This window comes from Aethalodelphis obliquidens, unplaced genomic scaffold, assembly GCF_003676395.1.
Source record: "Aethalodelphis obliquidens isolate GAN/ISIS:26980383/991018 unplaced genomic scaffold, ASM367639v1 scaffold40, whole genome shotgun sequence".
Taxonomy (NCBI): Eukaryota; Metazoa; Chordata; class Mammalia; order Artiodactyla; family Delphinidae; genus Aethalodelphis; species Aethalodelphis obliquidens.
In genome coordinates this window covers 12,908,352-12,930,011 of record NW_020837984.1, presented here as the reverse complement: position 1 = coordinate 12,930,011, position 21,660 = coordinate 12,908,352, and the positions used below count along the sequence as shown (strand labels likewise).

At 43.9% G+C, this 21,660-nt stretch overlaps 1 long non-coding RNA gene across 6 annotated transcripts in view; it reads left to right on the top strand.

Annotated features, from left to right (window-relative positions):
* LOC113633590 (uncharacterized) overlaps nucleotides 1–21,660 on the top strand; it is an 89,596-nt gene that overhangs the window by 13,887 nt on the left and 54,049 nt on the right. For all 6 annotated transcript variants that reach the window (XR_003438265.1, XR_003438266.1, XR_003438264.1 and 3 more), the window contains one exon: nucleotides 11,467–11,622. This is a non-coding gene — a long non-coding RNA (uncharacterized LOC113633590). The remainder of the gene's footprint in view (nucleotides 1–11,466; nucleotides 11,623–21,660) is intronic.

Below are 21,660 nucleotides of genomic sequence, written 5' to 3'. Positions count from 1 at the left end.
TTATGCATTGTAGGACGTTTAGCAGCGTCCCTAGTTTCTATCCACTAGATGTCAGGAGCATCCCTGACCTGAGTTATGACAACCCAAAATATTTTTAGACATGGCCAAAAGTCCCTGGGGGCCAGAGTTGGCCCCAGCTGAGGACCACTGAGTTAGATCCAAGTTTATGTGGGTCTAATGTGGCAAGTTTGTTTAGGGTACTTAAAGGCTTTCTGATCACCCAACGGGAAGGAAAGGACAGATTGAGGATGACCTGAAAAAAATCTTTGTGGTTATCCCCTTGCATTGGAGCTACCTCCTCCCAATAAAATACATATAAAAGGTATATATTAGAAGAATTTTTGTATGGCCGTAAGGGTTCTTGGGTGGTGATACTTAGTCTGAGAGAAGTTAACATCTTTAGAGAAGGTGGCAGCTGGCTGGTGTCCTGAAGTAACTTGGGAAGTTACCACTGAATTTTGCAGAATGCCCAGTGGATGCAATTCTTCAGTAAGAGGGAGTTCATGAAGACCTGGGAATTCCTGCTTTCAGTATGCAGGTAGATAAAGAGCATTTGATGTTTCCACCTGCTGCTCTTCTGGTTTGGTGTAGGGGAGACCCAATCCCAGATGCAGACGGGAAGCCAAGAATTCTTTCCACAACAAGAGTCAATCCAGTCACATCCTAGAGCGACATAGGGTGGGAATCGAACAAGTATTTGACATACTTTGTTTTCATGCTAGGTGTGAAAAGATAAGACTGTCCAATGCCAGGGAAATGGTTAGGGAAAAGAGATAGGTTGTCATCTAGTTGATAGTTTAGGATTCCTGACTCCTCCCTCAGTTCTAGTTCTCAAAGGCTTGACCGATCCCTTTCATATACCCTGGGAACATAGTCCAGGCTTACCTGAGCTGCACCTTTACTCACCTCAAATATGAGATATCACTTCTCCTTTTCAAAGTGACTCCACTTTTTCCTGTGTTGAAAACTGCAGTGGCTGATTCTGTCCTCAATTTGGAATCCTGAGGAAAGGCATAGGAAAGTCAGTCTTTTCTAAAATGATTGGATTGTCATGGGAAACATGCTACTGCACCCTCTGTTTCATGGTTGACGGTGGTGATTCTCAAAGTGTAGTTCCAAAACCAGCTGCAGCACCATCTCCTGCAAACTAGTGAGAAATGCAGATTCTCAGGCCTATCCCAGATCTGTTGAATTAGAAACTCTGGAGGTGGGGCCCAGAAATCTGTTTTGTAACAGGCTCTTGGGGGTGATTCTGGTTTGCACCCTCAGGTTTGAGATTATTGGTCCATGTTATAGGGGAAAAGGAAAAGTGAGGATGTGACTTTCAATCAGGCTTCTGCTTGGATTCCTGCACCCAGGGAGGGTCCTTGTCTTCATCTCGTTGCCCATGGAGGCCCTGACACCAGGCCCTGAGGCCGATCACCCCTCCCATAACTCAGACCTCTGTGTAGCACCAAGGACATAGACACGGGGAGTGAGACTTCCTGGGACCAGGGAGCAAGGCCTGCCTAATTCTCAGTAACAGGCAATGATATCCCTTTTGGAAATGTCATTGCAAACTGCCTGCCAAACACAGCGCTGGGTGAACAGTGGTGCTGGCCTGTGGAAATGCTTCCTCTGCCCGTTCCCTAAAACAAATGAGAACAATGGCCATCTTTAAACAGTTCCAATGATGTGCCAGGCACCGTGTTAAATCAGCCCTGTGTGTGTAAATTTCATTTAACCCTCACAACATCTCTCTGTGGTGGGTACTTGCTATGGACTGAAAGTCTGCACCCCTCAAATTCATATCTTGAAGCCCCAACCTCCAAGGTAATGGTATTTGGAGGTGGGGCCTTTAGGAGGTGATTAGGTTTAGATGAGGGTGGTCATGAGGGTGGATCCCCCACTGATGGGATTAGTGTCCTTATAAGAAGAGGAAGGGACCAGAGCCCTCTCTCTCTCCACCATGTGAGGACACAGTGGAGAGGGGACATCTGCAAGCCAGGAAAAGCAACCTCTCCAGAACCCGCCTCTGCTAGCACCCTGATCTCAGGTTTCCAGTCTCCAAAACTGTGACAAATAAATTTGTTGTTTAAACCGCCTGGCTTATGGTATTTTGTCATGGCAACCAGAGCAAATACAGTACTATTATCATCCCATTTTACAAATGAAAAAAGAGGTTCAAAAAGACCGAGTCACCTGTCCTGGTTCACCCAGCTAGTGAGCAGCAGAGTAGGTTTGGTTGTGGCCTGTGTGATTCTGTCCTTGTCAACCTGCAGGTCCCCATCTCCTGGGTGGCTGAGGGTATAAATCCCTGCTTTTGGCTGAAACCTTAGTGACAGGGCCCTCTTGTCTCATCCATCACCCATGCCTGGCCTTTGACCCTTCCTCAGTGATCCAGGCCTCAATTTTCCTGTGTGCTTCCTCTTGACTTAACACAGTTGTCCAATTTGGGGAGTAGCTATATTAACCTGCTCTGTTCAAAATCACTCTAAGGCCCTTGCACGGGCCTCTGTTCCCTCCTCCTCTCTTGCCCTTCCCCCATGAACCCACTCTCTCCTGGTGACTTGTTCAAATGCCACTGGCAGACTCTCTGCTCTGAGAAGGCAGTTCTCTACCTCTCAAGACTATGCTCTCTCGTCTTGAGGCTGCTTTTATTCACTCTAAGCAGACTGGGGCCTGGCCTGTCCCTTAGAAGGTGGATTGCCATATCTTTGCATGTGTTGTCTGTGTTTGCCTTATTCTTTGGTGAGCTCAGTACTGGAACCCCTGTGTATTGTCACTCAATGAGGCTGAAGCAGAATTCTGAGGAGAAGGGCTCAACTGGGTAACTTTTATGACTGAGGAAAGATGGTGTGTGTGTGTGTGTGTGTGTGTGTGTGCATCTGTGTGTTGCTTCGGGGGTGCTATTGGCAGAGAGGGAATGGTGCTATTCTGGATGTATCTATGTTTGTGCTGACATTTCATGTTTGTAAAACCTCACAGCTTGATGTGTTGATCCAATAAAATCATCCGGGGAGTGAAATAAAAATACCCAGAAGATTGGTGGGCAGGAGAGCTGACTGTGTGTGAAAGACACCAGGAAACTCTTCTTGTCACCCAAAGCATTGCTAGAAGGAAAAAACCAAATAAACAGTCAAGGAAAGAAAACCTAGCAGGCGATAGGGGGATGGCGGTCCTGAGTTTGCCTTGGGCCTCTCATGACAGGCTTTTGTCTTGTTAGAGCTGATTGGCACAGAACTTATTAAGACATTTAGAAGTGTTCATTCCTTGGACTATTTTGGACATTATACCAACTTCTTCTGGTGGGCTTTTGAAAGGACTCTATTATGTCATTTTGGCTTGGGACCCAGGAAATGAGCCGGCACTCTTCAAAGTTGATGAAACATCATCTGTCATAGAATTTGCAGGTGTGACTCAGTTCCTGCACTAAAATATACAATAGGAGGCCAGGGCTGAGGAGCCAGCCCTTTGGCAGGCGTAACGAGCATGCTCTGAGCAGTCTGGAATCTTCTGTGTGCTGTCTAGATTTGAAGTGACTTATTTGTGGGAGGATCAGACCTGCTACCCTCAGCACCATGCAGGCCTCTCTTGCACCTGGGAAGTGCAGGAGAACCCCCTGTTGTTTCCCTGGGGATGGTTGCAGGTTACCCTACGGATGTGCTTTGACATCACACATGACTTTCATCTTCCTAAAGAGGGGAATTTTGTTGACAGTCTCATGGCACTGGTGGTGGCCATACTGGCCAAAATCTGAGTCTTTTTTCTAGATGAGGTGGGTTCCAGGAGTGACTGGGAATATTAAAGTGGAGTGCTCTTGTGTTCAGAACCTCACCTCCCCAAACCATGTGTTGCCTACAGAATCTGCCCCCCAGGGAAAAATAAGCAGGCTGATTTTTGCCCCTTGGATGAAGGGCTCCCACCTTGGCCTGTCTCCCCCAGGCTTTCTCTTGTATGAAATTCCTTTTTTTTTTTTTTGCGGAACGTGGGCCTCTCACTGCTGTGGCCTCTCCCGTTGCGGAGCACAGGCTCCGGACGCGCAGGCTCAGCAGCCATGGCTCACGGGCCCAGCCGCTTCGCAGCATATGGGATCTTCCCGGACCGGGGCACGAACCCGTGTCCCCTGCATCGGCAGGTGGACTCTCAACCACTACGCCACCAGGGAAGCCCTGAAATTCCTTTTGAAGATGATGATGTGTTCATACTTCGGGTAGAACAGTGATTTTTCAATCTTTTTGGTCACAGGACCTCTTTATACTTCTAAATTATTGAGGACTCCACAGAACTTTTGTTTCAGTTGGTTATATCTGTTGACATTTATCATGACAGGGGTCAGCAAACTGTGGCCCATGGGCCAAATCTAGCCCATGACTGTTGTTTGTAAATAAAGTTTTGGTGGAACACAGCCAAATGCATTTGTTTATGTATTGTCTATGGTTCTTTAACGCTCTAATGGTAGAGTTGATTAGTTGTACTAGAGACTGGCTAGTGAAGCCTAAAATATTTATTATCTGTACCTTTATAGGAGAAGTTTACTGATGGCTAATACAAAAAGTAAAATGAGAAATGTTTAACTATTTATTTATTAATTCATTTAAAAAGTCAGTAATAAAACCATTACAAGAAAACAGACAACTTTTTTTTAATTGAAAAATGTCCATACTTTCCAAAATATAATAAAACAAAAAATATTTAGTGAGACTCAGAGTGGCGTTGTTTTCCATTTCTGCAAATTCCTTTCATGTTTTGCTTAATAGGGACAGCTCAGTTCTCATCTGCTTGCATTTAATCTGTTGTGGTATGTTGCTTTGTTTGAAGTGGGTGAAGAAAATCCAGCCCCGTAAAGGTATGTAGTTAGAAAAGGGAGGGGTATCTTAGTAGTCATTTCAGATATTTATGGATGTTTCCCTTTGACTACAACAAATCTTGACAAGTGGTAATTTCTAGAAGGCTGCATGTAGAATCTGAAACCATAGCAATGAAAATTTCATACTCTGTTATGTTAAAATCCACTGGTCTAAATTGTACTTTGAATGGTTCTTATACCCATGTAAGATTTTTGTAACATCATGCATTAATTATTTTGAAAATATTAGTTCACTGAGTTATTCATATCTTCCAAATGTTGACATATTTCATTTTGTGTCTTATCAAAACATCACATTTGTTAATATCCCCATCGAGCTCATTAGAAGAGTCTTTAAGCTGTCAAATGCATGATGGTGCATACAGTTTTCCAAAATTCTAATTTTTGCTTGAAAGCTCAAATTTTATAATTGACATCAAACTCTGCCAGTTGTTTTGCTTGTCGGGATCTGCTCATTTCATTCATTTTCAAGAAAATGTCTGCCAAATACTCAAATCTGTATAACCATAGTTTGTCTGTCAGTCAGCTAAAGTGGTGTCCCATTTAAAAAAGGACTAATTCAGTTTTCAGCTCTAACAATTGCACAAGAGCATTTCCCAGAGACAACCATTCAATAAGCAGAAGTGCTTTATGTATATTTTTTATATATTCACACAGCATGTTATATAAAAATATATATATATATATATATTCAAAGGTTGTAATTAATAAAGTTAATATTTCTTACAGCTTCATAGAGGACATTTTTAAAGTAAAACTGTTTCTTCTTTCTTGTGAGTACGTGGTGGGAAAGACATACAGTACGAGGCCACTGCCTTGACATATGCTAAGGCACCAGCAGTTTTACCCTCCCCCTCATTGCTTTTGGATCATCTGTGTGAATGTCCAAATAGTGAAGAAGACAAATAACATCTTACTATTATTATGAACATAGGTTTGACCTTGTGGATCTTTTTTTATTGAAGTATAGTTGATTTACAATGTTGTGTTAATTTCCGCTGTACAGCGAAGTGATTCAGTTTTATACACACACACACACACACACACACACACGTTCTTTGGTGGGAATGTAAGTTGGTGCAGCCACTATGGAAAACATTATGGAGGTTCTTCAAAAATCTAAAAATAGAACTATCATATGATCCAGCAATCCCGCTCCTGGGAGTATATCTGGACAAAACTCTAATTCAAAAAGATACATGCACCTCTATGTTCATAACAGCACTATTCACAATAGCTGAGACATGGAAACAACCTAAATGTCCATCAATAGATGAATGGATAAAGAAGATGTGGATCTTTGAAAATGTGTCCATGGGCCACTCTTGGAGAACCTGCTGAGGTAGAAAGGGAACAAATTGAATTAAATTCTGCTGGTTCTAGGAGATGCCATGTGGGGAAAGGGTGATTAAGTCCTGTTGGGAAAATGCAATGTATTCTATGACAGTGTTGGGATTTCCCAGTGCTCATTAGCTTTTAAATGCTCTGAGAAGTCCTCGAGAAAATAAATGTCTTTGAACTTGGGATTTTTCAAACTTGTTTGGGCAAAACATCCTTTTCACTTTTTCAATATATGTGAATACCCTTTGGGAAACCATGGCTTTCAGGGTGTATACGTGGCTGTTGGGATCCCTGAAAGCAGGCTGTGATGGGCTGAGAAGTGATGTGTCGGGGGAGGGCTCAGAGAATAGGTGGACCCTGGCCTGAGACCACCCCTGGGGCATCTTTTCTTCGTTCCTGGGCTGAGTTCCTGACCACAAAGCCAGTGACTGAGCCCTTGGAAAGTATGCAATAGTGTAATCCTCCCACCCATGTGCCTACTCCTTGCAGAGGATGCCAGCAGATCTGCATTTTTCACATTGCTGGGTAGATTTTGAAGAGCTGAGCCAGGCAGAAAGGCCCAGACGTCTGCCCTGAAGGGGGCAGGTATGTCTCAGGGGTGCTTAGCAGTGAGGGGTTTATTTCTCTCTTCCAGCCCCGTTTGTGTTTACGGGTCTAGAACCTCAGCCACCTGGCCCTAGGGTTCTTGTGATAATTGGGTGCAGCCCCTTTTTAACTGTGACAAGTTGGGGACTCCGAGATGGCACAGGACTTTCTAGGGGCCATTCTCCTGAGGATTTACTCTGTACAGCCCATCCTCTTGAGAAGAAAATTCCCCGTCTAAGGAAAAATACTGAGTGTGATGATTCATTCTCAGTGAAGTTGAACTTCTGAAGTTTCTTCCTCGGTTGCACTTCCTTCCCTCCTGACAAATACCTCCTGTCAATTTGTATACACACCCCTTGGTTGTGGCTTCCCCAAACTGTCCCAAGGCTCTGTGCCTGCATAGTTTAAACAGATTTGTGTCATGGTTTTTCCTACAGATAATGACAAATCTGCAAAGGGAGTGTGTGCTGTTTCTGTACAAAGTCTTTCCAAACACCCACCCAGATATTCCATCCTATCCATGGGTCCCCTCTCTGGTTGATGCCACCAGGGTTGTGGTGTAATTCTGGGCAATCACTTCAAGAGCCTTTTGTTGGGCATCCATTGTGGGCAAAGTGCTCCCCAAGGTGTGTGTGTGTTTGGGGGAGGGAACAAAGTCAATTAAACTGCCCAGCGCGGGAAAGCAAGATGTTCACAAATATCCCTGGGGGTGAGGAAGTTGGCGGGGGTTTGGGGGTGTGTGAAGCAGGAGCCTGGAGGGCAGGGCAGGGGCACTTTTGACTGGAAAGATCCCAGGAGGCTGCCTGGAGGAGGAGGCATTTCTGGTGGTCCTTGAAGGTTGACCAGAAGGCTGCCGGGACAGGGTTTGTGTGACAGTGGGAGGTGCAGAGTGGGAAGGCCCCTGCACACAATGATCTGTGGGTCGGGCTCAGGGGAGGGGAGGGAGGTGTGGATAGGGATGGGAGGAAGAGGGCACAAAGGCTGTTAGCCAAGACAGGTGAGAGGGAATCAGGACATTGGTGGTGGGACTGCAAAGGCAAGGGAGGGTGACCCTTAGTGTTCTCCTCTATGAATGAGTGGGGCATCAGACTGGATCCGTGGGGTGGAGAGGGCAAGGGAGATGGGACCGTCCCACCCCAGTTCATTTGAACATACCCGCTTTTACCTGTTCTAGACTCTGCATTTTGGCATTGGACTCATTCAAACCAAAGATTCTGTTGCTTAAAAAATACACTGAAAATCGCCAGGTAGCATGTCTGCTAAGGCTCCTCCCATCTCTAAATGTATCCCACACTTCTTGGTAACCTCAACTTCCTGATGTTTTCCGGGTATTTTCTTATGATTCTCAAGCATTTGGCCTTTGTCCATACTCAGTGACAAGCTTCTAGAGGGCAGGGAGCTTCTATACACTTTGACTGTTGTTAAAACACCCAGCAGGGGTGTGAACACAGGCCTTCCATAACTGCCGCTGGGGTGCTGCCACCAGTGCTCCGAGCAGGCTTCTGGGTTCCCACTGTTTCCCTCTCTCAGAAAACTGGCCAGTGGGCACCTAAAGGGTTTGATGAAAATGACACTGAACTGGGCAGGAGACCTGGGTTCAAATTCTGCTTGCCGTTCCCTAGCCCTGGGACTGGGGCCATTCACACAGACTCTCTTTTTCTTGGTTTCGTTTTCAGTGAAATAAGGGAGCTTTTTTTAAAAGCCATGTTTCCCAAATGTGACCACAGAGAACTAAGATGACAACAGGGTGTCCAGACACATTGTGAAGACATAATGTCTTGTATATATGTAATTTATTATTAAAGTGTTACTGAGTTCATAGTGCCTGTTAATGGCAAGTGTAATATAGACTAACATTTATTAGATGCTTGCTAGTTGTGAATTATGTGTGAGTGCCTGTCTCAGGTTGGACTTTCAAGCCCAGAGAAAAGAATTTGTATGCAGGAGACTCATGTAGGATTTCTCTGAGAATGGACGAAGCAGGGCAGAGGAAGAGAAGAAACCAAGCAGGGGTGTGATTTTAGGTGAAGCCCCAGTCTCAGCCTGATCGCGTAGGGGGCTCTGGAGTGTAAGTTACATTGTGGAGTTTGTCCTCACTGATGGCAAGGGAACTGGGCTTTCATATACCGACCCCGGTCCACTGCGGGCTCAGGGCCACCTCAGTGGGGTGATGGTGGTGTTGGGGGCTGTGAACTCCCAGGTGCTTCTGGCTTTTGTGTCACATCACAGAGCAGCCTTGGTAGCCTTCAAACAGTTTTCTGATGAGAGTTAGAAAGAAGATGAAGGGAAAAAGCCCAAGAAACCATGTGAATGCTCTGATGGTTCTGGTGGAGTATTCACAGGACCTGCTTGCTCATTCTCAGCTCACTCAAACTGACAAAAGAAATTTTCACATATTGAGATATAGGGAAGTCATTCTGGCTTATCCATGAATTAACCTGAATTTTACACTAACTAAAATAGCCTGTTTATGGCCTATCAAACACACATTGTACATGTGCTTTAATTATTAGAGAAAAGCACACACTGACCAAAAATAAAGAATGTCCACGTTAAAAATAAAGATTAAATGCCTGTCTTCCTGGGATGCCAATGCTGGTACTCCTTTAACGATAAGACACCCTCCTCAGGTGCAAGGCCATGCTGACTTGCTATGTACATGCTGGTCTGTTCTTTTTTTTTTTTTTTTTGAAACCTTGAAGAAATGTATCCCTGACTTTAATTTCTTTGCTCTGACAAGGTATAAAACTGTGCTGGAAACCATGCTTCTCTGGGACAGTTCCTCTGAGTAATCTGGACAGTGGGCATCCAGGCTAGCCCTCAGTTTGGCTCAAATAAAACTCTTTTCTATTTTTTATTCTTGATTGTTTATTGCTTATTTTCATTGACAAATCCTTCCAACAACCTTGGGAAGTAAGTAGTATTGTCTCCATTTTACAGGAGACTGAGGCACGGAGAAGTTAACTTGCCTATGGTCACATAGCTAGTAAGTGGCAGACCCAAGATTCAAAGCAAGAAGCCCATGCTTTTACCACCATACTGCATGGTGCTTCCCCAAATACAGCAGCTGTCATGTGTGTAATCGAGAATACTTGGGGAAAGAGTGAACAAAATATTGGAGGGTCTGTGTGGCAGTCTAACGTTCGATGACATCATGAGCTCTTGCCAGTTTATGCTCTGATTTCAAAGCAATTTCAGGGGCAATTTGGATTTCAATTATTTTCTGTCTTAACAATCATTCTGACTGAAGCAATTTAAATCAAAATCATAAAGGTCCAACCGTAGTTGGTTAATAGCTACGAAAACAATGGCCAGAGGTGAAAGATTTTTAAAGAACTACAAGGCATTTCTGTTGGCAGAATAATTGAGAGATGGCTGTTTGGGTGGGAAGCAAGGTGATCTAGATTTCTAGTTTCAGTAAAATTACTTAACTGACAACATATGGTTCCCAATCACTGTAGCAGACCAGGGAGGTGTCTTTTAAGTGGGGAACACGTGGAATGGTGCAAGATGGAAGATTCCTTACTATGGCAAAGAGAAAAGGTTGTCTTCTAGTCACTGTTAAATTCTTGGCATTAATTGTCTCTTTCCTCCCTGTAATCCTGTGTTCATGAGGGTAGTGACACAAAGTTCCCATCATGGGCCACTTTGAGACTTCCATGGGCGGTGAAGCACTCTATAACCGTGCCGTGCGCAATACAGTCAATTGTTGAGGGCGCTCGGGGGAGGTCTTGACCTAGACTCACAGTGGTTCTCAATCAGGGGCAGTATCCTTGCCCTCCCCAAGGGTTCTTGGAAATATGGGAGGGATCACAGTGAATAGGTTGTCTCATGGTGAGTGTATGTGAGCTACTGGAATTTAGTTCCCAGGGGACTAGTGGTGCTAAATATCCCGCAATGCACAGGACAGGCCCACTTGAGGAAGAAGTCTCACTCGAATGCTAATGACACCAACACTGAGAAACTCTGGGAGAAGTGATTTGAAGAAAGTGAATCATCTTCAAGTATGAGACACCATGGCCTCTGAAATGACTTACACTTTTCCATGTACCTCTGGAAGACCACATGTGAAATTAGATGGAGACCAAGCATCTCAGCAGTTAAGGCTGCTCAGGATGGACTTGTCCTTTTTTTTGGTAGTGAGCTCCCCAACACTGGAGGTATTCAAGAAGAGGCCTGTTGACCTCATGGAAGGGATATTGTGAAAGGGATATCCAGCCTGAAGAAGAGGATGGATTAGATGATCCCTGAGAGGTATCCTAGTACCAAGTTACAAGGATTCTTCTTATGGTTTATTCTCAGAATTCCAGGTGAGGCTTGGGAAGGAAGGAGTTAAAACTGAAAATCCCCCTGCATATGTGTGAGGTCTAGTCTGAGAAATAATGATGGACTGAAAGAACATGAGTCTAGTATTAAGAGATAAAGGAAAAAGCACATTGTGTTGGAAAGACCTCTGGGTGAGGAGTCAGCCAGCCCTGATTCCTGTCTCCACTGGGATCTCGCTGGTGAGTGTGGTGCTGGGAGGATCACATTTTCTCTGCATCTGTCAGGTGATGGCTGTCAGTGGTTCAAAGCTCAGAATCTGTGATTCTATAGTTTAGGGGTAGACCCGTGTTCTTTTTTTTTTTTTTTTAATGTGGACCATTTTAAAAGTCTTAACTGAATTTGTTACAATGTTGCTTCTGTTTTAGGCTTTGGTTTTTTGGCCACAAGGCAAGTGGGATCTTAGCGCCCGGACCAGGGATCGAACCTGCGCCCCCTTCATTGGAAGGTGAAGTCTTAACCACTGGACCACCAGGGAAGTCCTCTAGACCATGTTCTTTGACATAATTCTACTGTGGCCTTAGGTAAGTACTTTATGATTCTTTCCCAATATGTGAAATAAAAATAATGTCTATTTTTTTTCTAATTCACAAGGAAATAGAATCAAGTAAGCTTGACAGCCAGAATACCTACCTTAAAAGTAGAAAGGATGGTAAAGTAAGTGTCATTTTGACATTTTCCTTCTCTAACACCACCTAAACGTTCTAGTACCAGTGGGTAAATGGGTCTCACTAAGTTGTTTGCATCCTTCACAAATCCTTGATACCCTTCTTTTTGGAGTCCCGTGCTTCATCACAGCGAACATATTATAATATTCTCACATCCCCATTAAATAAATTTACATATAACAGTATGTTTTTTATTCTGATAAAATGTTTTATAAGCATTTAATTAAATTATACTGAGTTTCATATTTTGGAGATGATGAACTTGTTTTTTCTTGATCTCAAACCTTCTTGGTAGGCCCTTTAAAAACTCAGAGCTACTTGTCACTGTAACTAATAATGCTTGGTAAATGTCTTTAGAGAAAAGACTTAGGTCAGTTGGTAAAAAGAAAAAAATTCCTTTCTCAGAGCCTCCCTCTATGTTCCAATAGGCTAGCCCTTTTATTTATTTATGTTTTATAGCATTTTTTAAAATATCTATTTATTTATTTGGCTGTGCCAGGTCTTAGTTGTGGCACGTGGGATCTTCGTTGCCACGTGTGGGATCTTTTAGTTGCGGCATTCGGGATCTTTAGTTGTGGCATGGGGATCTTTTAGTTGCGGCATGCGGGATCTAGTTCCCTGACCAGGGATTGAACCCAGGCCCCTGGAACTGGGATTGTGGAGTCTTAACCACTGGACCACCAGGGAAGTCCTGGTTAGCACTTTTAGGTCAAGATGCATCTGGGCACAGGAAAGGAGGACATGGGGAGGCCATTGGTAATGGCCAAATGCCTGCAGCTAATTTGTAGGTACCTGTGAAAAGTAGTGAATGTGCGTGCATGTGTGTGTGTGGTAGTGAGTGACAGATGAGGGCCCTGAGGGGTAAAGGGTTATGAGAGAAAGGACAGCACAGGGTCAATGGTAGGGCATGGTAAGCAGAGTTCTGAGACGGCTCTCAAAATACCCACCTCCTGGAGTACACAGCCTATATAATCCCTCTCCCCCTACCCCCAGTTGAGTGTGTGAACATGATGAGATTTCACTCCTGTGGTTAATGTCATATGGCAAAGGTGAATGGATTTTGTAGATTTAATTAAGGCCCTTAATCAGCTGACTTTACATTATCAAAGGGGAGATGATCCTGGGTGGGCCTGACCTAATCAGGCGAACACTTTAAAAGGAGGTCTGGAGGTCAGAGATGGAAGAGGTTAGAGATACTCTCCTGTTGGCCTTTGTTATGGACTGAATGCTTGTGCCCCACCCCTCTCCCCAGTCGTATGTTGAAGCCTTGACCCTTAATATGATGGTTTTAGAGCTAGGGTCTTTGGGAGGTCATTAGGGTTAGATGAGGTTGTGAGGGTGGGGCCCTCATGATGAGATTAGTGCCCTTATAAGTAGAGGCACCAGAGAGCTTTCTGTCTGTCTCTCTCCCTCCCCGCCTCCCCACCCCGAGCACATGCATGTGCAAAGGTCACGTGAGCCCACAGTGAGGAGGTGGCTGTCTGCAACCCAGCTGGAGAGCTCTCACCAGAACTCGACCATGCTGGCACCCTGATCTCGGACCTCCAGCACTGTGAGAAAATAACTTTCTGTTGTTTAAGCCACCCAGTCTGTGGTATTTTGTTATGGCAACCTGAGTAGATTCATTTAGCCTTGAACAAGCAAACTACCATGTTATCAGAGGGCCATGCAGCAGGACTAGCAGGTCTTTAGAAGCTGAGAGCCTCAGTTCTACAAATGCAGGGGGCTGAATTCTGCCAACAACCAGTGAGCTTGGACAGGGACCCTGAGGTTCAGATGAAAATGCAACCTTGTGAGATCCTGGGCAGAGAACCTAGCTAAGCCATGCCCAGGCTCCTGACCCATGGAACTGACAGATAATAAATGGGTGTGGTTTGAAGCCACTAAGTGTATGGTGATTTGTCACATAGCATAGAAGACTGAGGCATACTGCCTGTTGGAGGGCTGCCTTTGCTCAGGACAAGACAAAGTTGGGGGGGCGGTAACCTGTTTTCCGTCACTTTCCTTCTTAGTGTCACTCAGCTGAATTTTTGCACCTATATGATTCACAATATATTTCTCTCAGGAAAAGTGAGGAGAGTCTCTGTATTGGCTTCAGTATTAAAGGTCCAGCTAACCATGGACTCCATGTGTGATGGAATTTCTGTGCTGAAGCACTTTGCAAGTTTTCCTTGGAAGGTAGCTCAGGATGGATTTAAGAGAATGAGAAGCTTTTATCGGCCATGGCTTCAAGGAAAGAAGCAGTGCCATAGGAGACCAATAATTCCTTTCCGGATAATATTTCCCATTCTTCTCTCCTGTTGCTGACAGTTGCTCTTTATTTGTTCTCAAATGAATTCTACCAGTCGGCCCGCAGCTGGAAGTGTGTTTGGTCACCAGGAGGTTCTCTGCCCTGCATTCCTCCTGGAGAGATGAAAAAACTGGGAACTCACCCTGTTACTCTCGAGTTTCCTGCCTTTTTTGACTCAGCATTAAGTGGAAAGAAAGTTGAGTTTTGATAGAAAAAAAATCTCTCGGACTCTCTCCCCTTTCAGGTTAGAGGAAGAAAATGCATCCACAAACTGGAGCCCTGGTGGGTGTGAATTGCACAGTTTCGAGGAAACTTGATATTGTGTCTTTGACATCACGTTGCACTTGATTAAGGGCCGTTTCATCCTGCTGATGGAGTCTCTTTCCTCCATGACCCAGGTCCCGTCCATAATCCCTCTCTCAAAGCCTTTTCCTTTTCATTATGTGGTCGTAATTATTTCTCTGTCGAGCACATAACCTAACACCTCTCGGTGCACAGTGCCAAGGTTTGAAACCATAATAAGTGGAATGCTCACCTTTGAAGCCATTACTTCAATCATTAGAACAAAGTTTATTCCTCAAGAGGACATTAACATTTGAAAATGTGTCAACCAGAGTAAGAAATTCATCACGATCATGGACTACCTGCCAACTGGTTAAAATGCAATATTCCAATTTTCCTGGATTTTTTCAACGATCTAACATCTGACATTAGTTTACGTTTTTAAGTTGTCTTTGTTCAGTTCCTGGTAAGTTGTTTGTGAAGGTCAAAGAAGTTGATTTTTAAACACCAAACTAGGAAAGAAATGCAGCCAGAAGAAGGCAAAGGGATCCACTGAGCGTATCAGGGCTGATGGGAGAGACTTCCCAGCCCAGGAAGCCATTTCCATCCTAGTGGGACTCAAAGCGGACAATGGCCTCTGCGTTTGGGCACCTATAATTTTAAACAAAAATGAGTCTGGTTGCTGTGCTGAATTTCTTAGAAGACTTTAATGAGATTATCTCTGAAGTTCAATTGGTAAGGAGTAAAGGACAAATATTCCACTTCTGCCTAGGAAAAAGCCACATTTCATCATTAATAGCATTGAAACCATTAGTTGAAAACATCTAGCAAAACAGTGTAGGTTGGAAAGTAAAAATATAAACTCCCCTAGATGTGGAACGTGGAGGTTAGTAATACGTTAACCCAGTGATTTTCTGGATGGTCTTTGTCATCAAAGTAGCACCACTTCTTTCTAAAGCTCAGGGAGGGAACCAGCAAAGTGAAATGGTGCAATTAGAGTGACCTTAACCGTTCACCCTGCAGCTTCGGGGATGTATTAAAACTGGGGAATATTTTTGGTTGGGTATTCCATAGCTCCTTGCCTGTGGATCCAAATCTCTTCCTGTTATCTAATGCTGCATGACGAACCACCCAAACTTCAGTGGCTTGAAACAATAATATTTATTTTGCTTATGAATTTGGGCAATGGGGACTTTTGGGAAGTCAACTGGGGTAGTTTGAAGGCTGGGGTTAGAATCATCTGAAGGTCATTCCCTCCGATATCTGGGGATTAATCCTGGGAAGATTAAAACAGTGGGGGCTAGCACGGTTGGAGTTCCTTGGGCATCTTTCTGTTTCCATGTGTCCCCTCCAGCTTGGTGGCTTCAGAGTAGCCAGCCTTCTTATATGTCAGCTCAGCATCCCAAGGTCTACATTCTAAGAGAGAGCTAGGCTATGGTCAACAATACTACGCTGTACACTTAAACTTTTGTTAAGAGGGTAGATCTCATGTTGTGTTCTTATCACAATAAAATAAAATTTAAAAAGAGAGAGAGAGAGTGCCAGGGAGAAGCTGTATCACCATTTGTGACCCTGTCTTGGAAGATATGCTGCATCACTTCCACTGCCTTCTGTTTATTAGATGCAAGTTGCTAAGCTGGCCCATATCCAAAGGCGGTGGAATTCCACTCCACTTTTTTTTTTTTTTTGCAATACGCGGGGCTCTCACTGTTGTGGCCTCTCCCGTTGCGGAGCACAGGCTCCGGACGCGCAGCCTCAGCAGCCATGGCCCACCGGCCCAGCCACTCCGCAGCATGTGGGATCTTCCCAGACCGGAGCACAAACCCGTGTCCCCTGCATCGGCAGGCGGACTCTCAACCACTGCGCCACCAGGGAAGCCCTCCACTCCACTTTTGATGGTGTCAAAGAATTTGCAGACATATTTTAAAAGCGCTGCAAATCACTAAAATGTTTTCGAGCATCTCTGCCAGCATCTCTGGAGGCACAGTTGGTGATAAAGAGACACATGAGCCACGGCCCTACCCTCATCTAGGTGCATCTCAGCCTGGACGTAAGGTCATACCAAGTAAGATGACAGTAGCATAGGAAAAAATGATGAAACACATACAGGAACATTATCTCTAAAAGAGATTAATTACTGAACAAAGTCAAAGACGAGCTAGGAAATCTGAGGCTCTTGAGATGATTTCTCACTGGGCTGAGGAGGTCTGGGAAGGTAGCTGTGAACTTGGAAGCTGCAAGTAGTAGTACATTTACAAAACACTTTCACATGCTGTGTAGTCACATGGTAAGTGCATTTAATTTATATGCCGACTTTAAACCTACCCCCCTCCTAGGATGAGACCTGTGGTGCAGGGCATGAGAAGTAGGTAGCTTCATGGCACTATGGAGACCCTGACAGGAAGTGCCAGCTTGGAAAGACAGGAAGTGAGGGGCAAGTTCTTTTTTATGCTTTCAAAAGCTATGTGCCCATGAGTCTGACCAAGCCAGGTGTAGATTCACAGCCAGCAGATATTCATTTTAAAAAAATTAAAAAGAAATTTTTTTTATTGAAGTACAGTTGATTTACAATGTTGTGTTCATTTCTGTTGTACAGCAAAGTGATTCAGAGACATATATATCTGTATCTGTATACACATATATATTCTTTTTCTTATTCTTTTCCATTAGGTTTATCACAGGATAATGAATATAGTTCCCTGTGCTATACAGTAGGACCTTCTTATCTATCCATCCTATATAGAATAGTTTGCATCTGCTAACCTCAAACTCCCAATCCTTCCCTCCCCCACCCCCCTCCCTCTTGGCAACCACAAGTCTGTTCTTTAAGTCTGTGAGTCTGTTTCTGTTTTGTAGATAAGTTCATCTGTGTCATATTTTAGATACCACATATAAGTGATAGCATATATTTGTCTTTCTCTGTCTGACTTACTTCATTTACTATGATAATCTGTAGTTCCATCCATGTTACTGCAAATGGCATTATTTCATTCTTTTTTATGGCTGAGTAGTATTCCATTGTATATATGTACCACATTTTCTTTATCCATTCATCTGTTAATGGACATTTAGGTTGTTTCCATGTCAAAGCCAGCAAATACTGATCAAAGTGCTTTGCCCTGTGCTAGATGTTTTTACATACATTTTGTCATTTAATCATCAGAACAGCAAACAGATACATTAACATGTAATAAAGTTTCAGAGACTTAATTTTAAGGAAGAATGGAGTAAATACCGCAGGCAAGCAGGAAAGCTTTAGGAAACCTAATTCTCATTTACCCTAGGGCAACAGTCCTCAATTCTTAGTTGGGGGGATTTTGTACCCTCCTGGGGGACGTTTGGCAATGTCTGGAAACAGTTTTGGTTGTCACAACTGTGGGGACGGGTGAGGGGGAAGAAAGGGAGGTTTCTATGGGCATCTAGTGGGCAGAGGTCAGGTTGTTGCTAAATGTTCTACAATGCACAGGACAGTACCCCACAACAAAGCATTATCTGGTCCCAAATGTCAACAGAAATGAGAAAACCTGACCTAGAGATTTGATAGTATCTAAAAAGCAGATTACTATAAATACTCATGAAATCTCATGCCTTCATCTACATATAAACTTTGCTTTTATTTTCTTAAATTTAGCTGTTTTTCAACTCTTAGTGTGCAAAGAATAACTGTTCAGATCTATATACATAAGACCATGTAGATATGCTCAGTGAATGTTTTAAGAGTTTTCCCAAGGGTAATTTCCTTGATATTTTTGCCTAATTGTTGATTCGAGGACCTCACTTACGTTTACAGTAACCCTGGGAGTTAGCCAGGGCAGAGTATAGTATCTCCATTTCATTGATGAAGAAACTGTGACTTGAAGAGAAAAAAATGACTTGCTTAAGATCCTCACAGCTGGTAAATAATTAAGCTTGGATCTCTCTCTTTTTGTTCTGCTGTTCTTTCAGTTCATCTACACATGGATATTCAATAATTTAACTGACATTTGTCCAGGCCCTGTGTTATGTATTGTATACTCCCAAATGAATAAGATGGTGACCCTGCCAGAGTGAGAGAGAAAGATTATTCCATAATGGCCATTCAACATTCTTTTACACGACCATGAAATGAGAACAGGCTACTATATAAAGGAACATCTAGAAAACCAGAAAATGGTTTTAGAAATAAAAATATTATAGCAGAAATAAAAGCTTTACTAGAATGGTAAATTTGAGGAAATCTTCCAGAAGATAGAAGAAAAAGACAAGGAAATAGAAAAGAGAGGAGAAAAAGAAAGAAAATGAGAGAAGTACTGAGAATGACCAACATCCAACTCATGGAAGTCTCCGAAAAAAATTTCTGACATGCTCTAATCTGGACCAGCTGCTCTCCAGACCAGCTGCCCAGGTGCCATCTTGGAATCACTCTCCAACATCATTCTGGGGATTCATGGCTTTGTTCCCGTGTAGACAGAGGGAGCAGCTTGAGGGAAGGCTTGGGGGTGAAAAGGAGCAAATTTGAGGAACAGAAAGAAAGTCAATGTGGCTGGTTTAAAGGACTACACAGAGAGAGGGGAGCACGAGGTCTGAGTAGATACACAAGCAGAGTCAGGTCATACAATGCTGTGTAGGCTGTGATAAGAATATCTGATTTTATTCTAATAACAAGTGTATATCATTGAGGAGGTTCAGGCAGTGACAAAGGAATGACATGATATTTATGTTTTTAAAAAACCTCACTGTGTACTATTTCAGTGGTCTGTTTGGGTGCTGACGCTGTGTAGATTTCAGTAGGGGCATTGAGTTAGAAGAGTGTGTACCCAAGGGGTACTAAGAAGGAAGACTCAGCAGGACTTGGTGATTTAGGGGATGTGGCCAATGAGGGAGAGGGACGTGTCATGACTTGTGTGATACCTACCTCTTCTGTTTTGTGATTTTCTCAGGAAGTACTGCTTCCAGGATGCACATGGTTAGAGATGGTGGGTGATTTGGTTGATTCAGGGCTGGGGTTCTGCCAGCCAGGTTGAATGGAATGGAGGCAGCAAAGGACTGGGAGAATTTACCAGGGATTAATTATAATGATAGACTATGAATTCCAGGATAAACTAAGAAAGAAATGAAAGCAGAGAGAATTGACAGAAAGTGGAAAGATATTCTCCAGTCTTCCATAGGGAAGGACTGTTATTGTGGGGATAGTTGAGCAAGTAACTTGAAAGGATTGGAATGTTTGAATTAATAATTTGTAGTAACGCAGAGTTCAAGGTGTGATTGAGGGAGGTGCTGGCTGAGCTGGGGAGAAGAGAAGGTGACTGGAAATGATAGGAAGACACTGGATGCTGCATAGGGCTGTGCAGAGTGTGCAGTTAACAACTCCAGGGGGCACCATTCCCATAGGCTACAATGTTCATTACGCCCCTGGAGTTGGGCAATGTGGCAACTGCACCAGGGGATGAAAACAGAGGATGTTGGATGAAAATTACACATGGGTGTTGAACTCACCAGGAAAGATGGCAATAATTGGGCGAAGAAGGATACTGTGAGCCAGATGTGTAGATGAGAGTAAAGGGGAGGAGGTGGCAGGGTGAGAAGGCCTTGTCCTCAAAGGAGCAGGGATCTTGGCTGGAGGCCAGAGCAGTAACTGCCTAGAAGTGGCATTGGGAATAAGGTTACCTTCTGACAATGAGATGTGAGGGGAATGAGAAGATAAAGATTCTCATGCGGTTGTGCTCAGTGGACAGCTGAGTCTCAATATAGAAAAGGGGTGGAAGGAACTTTCTGAGACAAAATGAAATGTGAGCATTTGCTGATCTCGATGTAAGAGCTTCAGAAACCACAGTGGAAGGGTTTGATAAAGAGGGGAGGAACAGGGGCTTGTGCGTGGGGCAAGGAAATACAGAGCATCCCGGGGGTATTAATAATGCAGAGGAGAGGTTATGGAGAGGGGGGTGTATGTTGGGAGCTGATAAATGAGAGTAGCGGACAGTACCCAGGGGCCAATAAAGAGAGGTCTTGGCACCAGACTAGGGGTGGTGACAGCTCAGCAAGAGCTGAGCCCCTTGGAGGTATAAGGTGCTCCCCAGTTCTGAACATAAGTGTACTGGGGTAATGAAAGGGCAGCTTCTTAGCTCAGGCAGTTAGGGAACAGTGCCAGCTAAATCATAAAAATGGTCCCTGTTCTTTCCAATGCAGAAAAATGTCCCCTCTCCTGATTTACCAGCCATATGGCTCTGATTCTCTCAGCATTTACACAACCTTGTAATGCTAACCTTTTGCTGTGTATTTGTCTACCCAACTATAATAGAAGCATCTTGAGGGCAGGAACTATACCTTTTGACATTCTCAGAGCCTGGCATGGCACCCAGTAGATATTTGTGGGTTGGTTGGTATCCTGACATCCTGTGTTTTCTAACCCCTACTCAGTTCTATTAGTCAGAAACCTCTAAGTTGCAAGTGACAGAAACCTAACTCAAACTAATGTAAGCTACAAGGTCACTGAAAGTTTATCACTGGAACCCCGTCTTGCCTTCTATTGTCTCTAATTTCTACACTTTGATTCTTTTTTTTTTTTTTTTGGAGGAAGGCAGAGGGAGATTTTTTATTTTTAATATTTATTTATTTTGTTGTGTTGGGTCTTAGTTGCGGCAGGTGGGCTCCTTAGTTGTGGCATGCATGTGGGATCTAGTTCCCAGAACAGAGATCGAACCCAGGCCCCCTGCACTGGGAGTGTGGAGTCTTAACAACTGCGCCACCAGGGAAGTCCCCTACATTGATTCATTCTTGATTTAATTCTTTTCTGCTTGTAGCAAAGATAGCTAGCTCTGGGCAGCTCAACTCCAGATTTATTTTGCTCTCACAATTTCTGATCAATCTCAGAGAAAAAAGAGGATGTGTATTTCCTGAAAGCTCTGGTTCCAGTCCTTGGATGACGATGATTGGTCAGATTTGGGCTGGGGTCCCTCCTCTGAAACACTCTGTGGCCAGGGCTTGGGGTGCTCTGTATTTGTCATCACACCTGTGATGGGAGAATCAGGGCTGGGTGGTAGCCAGCCCATCAGACCAGACGGTCAGTGCTCACAGGGGAAGCACAGCAGGCATTTCCTGCGACAGCTGACTCAGCAGTGAAGGAGAGGCGACTTGGGGGTCTCAAAGGAGGGAGTGTAAGGCAAGGAATGAAAGGGAAGGAATCTGCTCTTTTACTGAATACCCAGTGAATACTAAACAGTGGGCTCTTTACAGGTTCTGATCTCGTTTGATCCTCCCAACTGGTCAGTAAGGCAAGTAGGGTAATTTCAAGTTTAAAGAAGGGGAATCAAAGCTTGGATAGGTTAGGTTGAAGACGAAGGTAG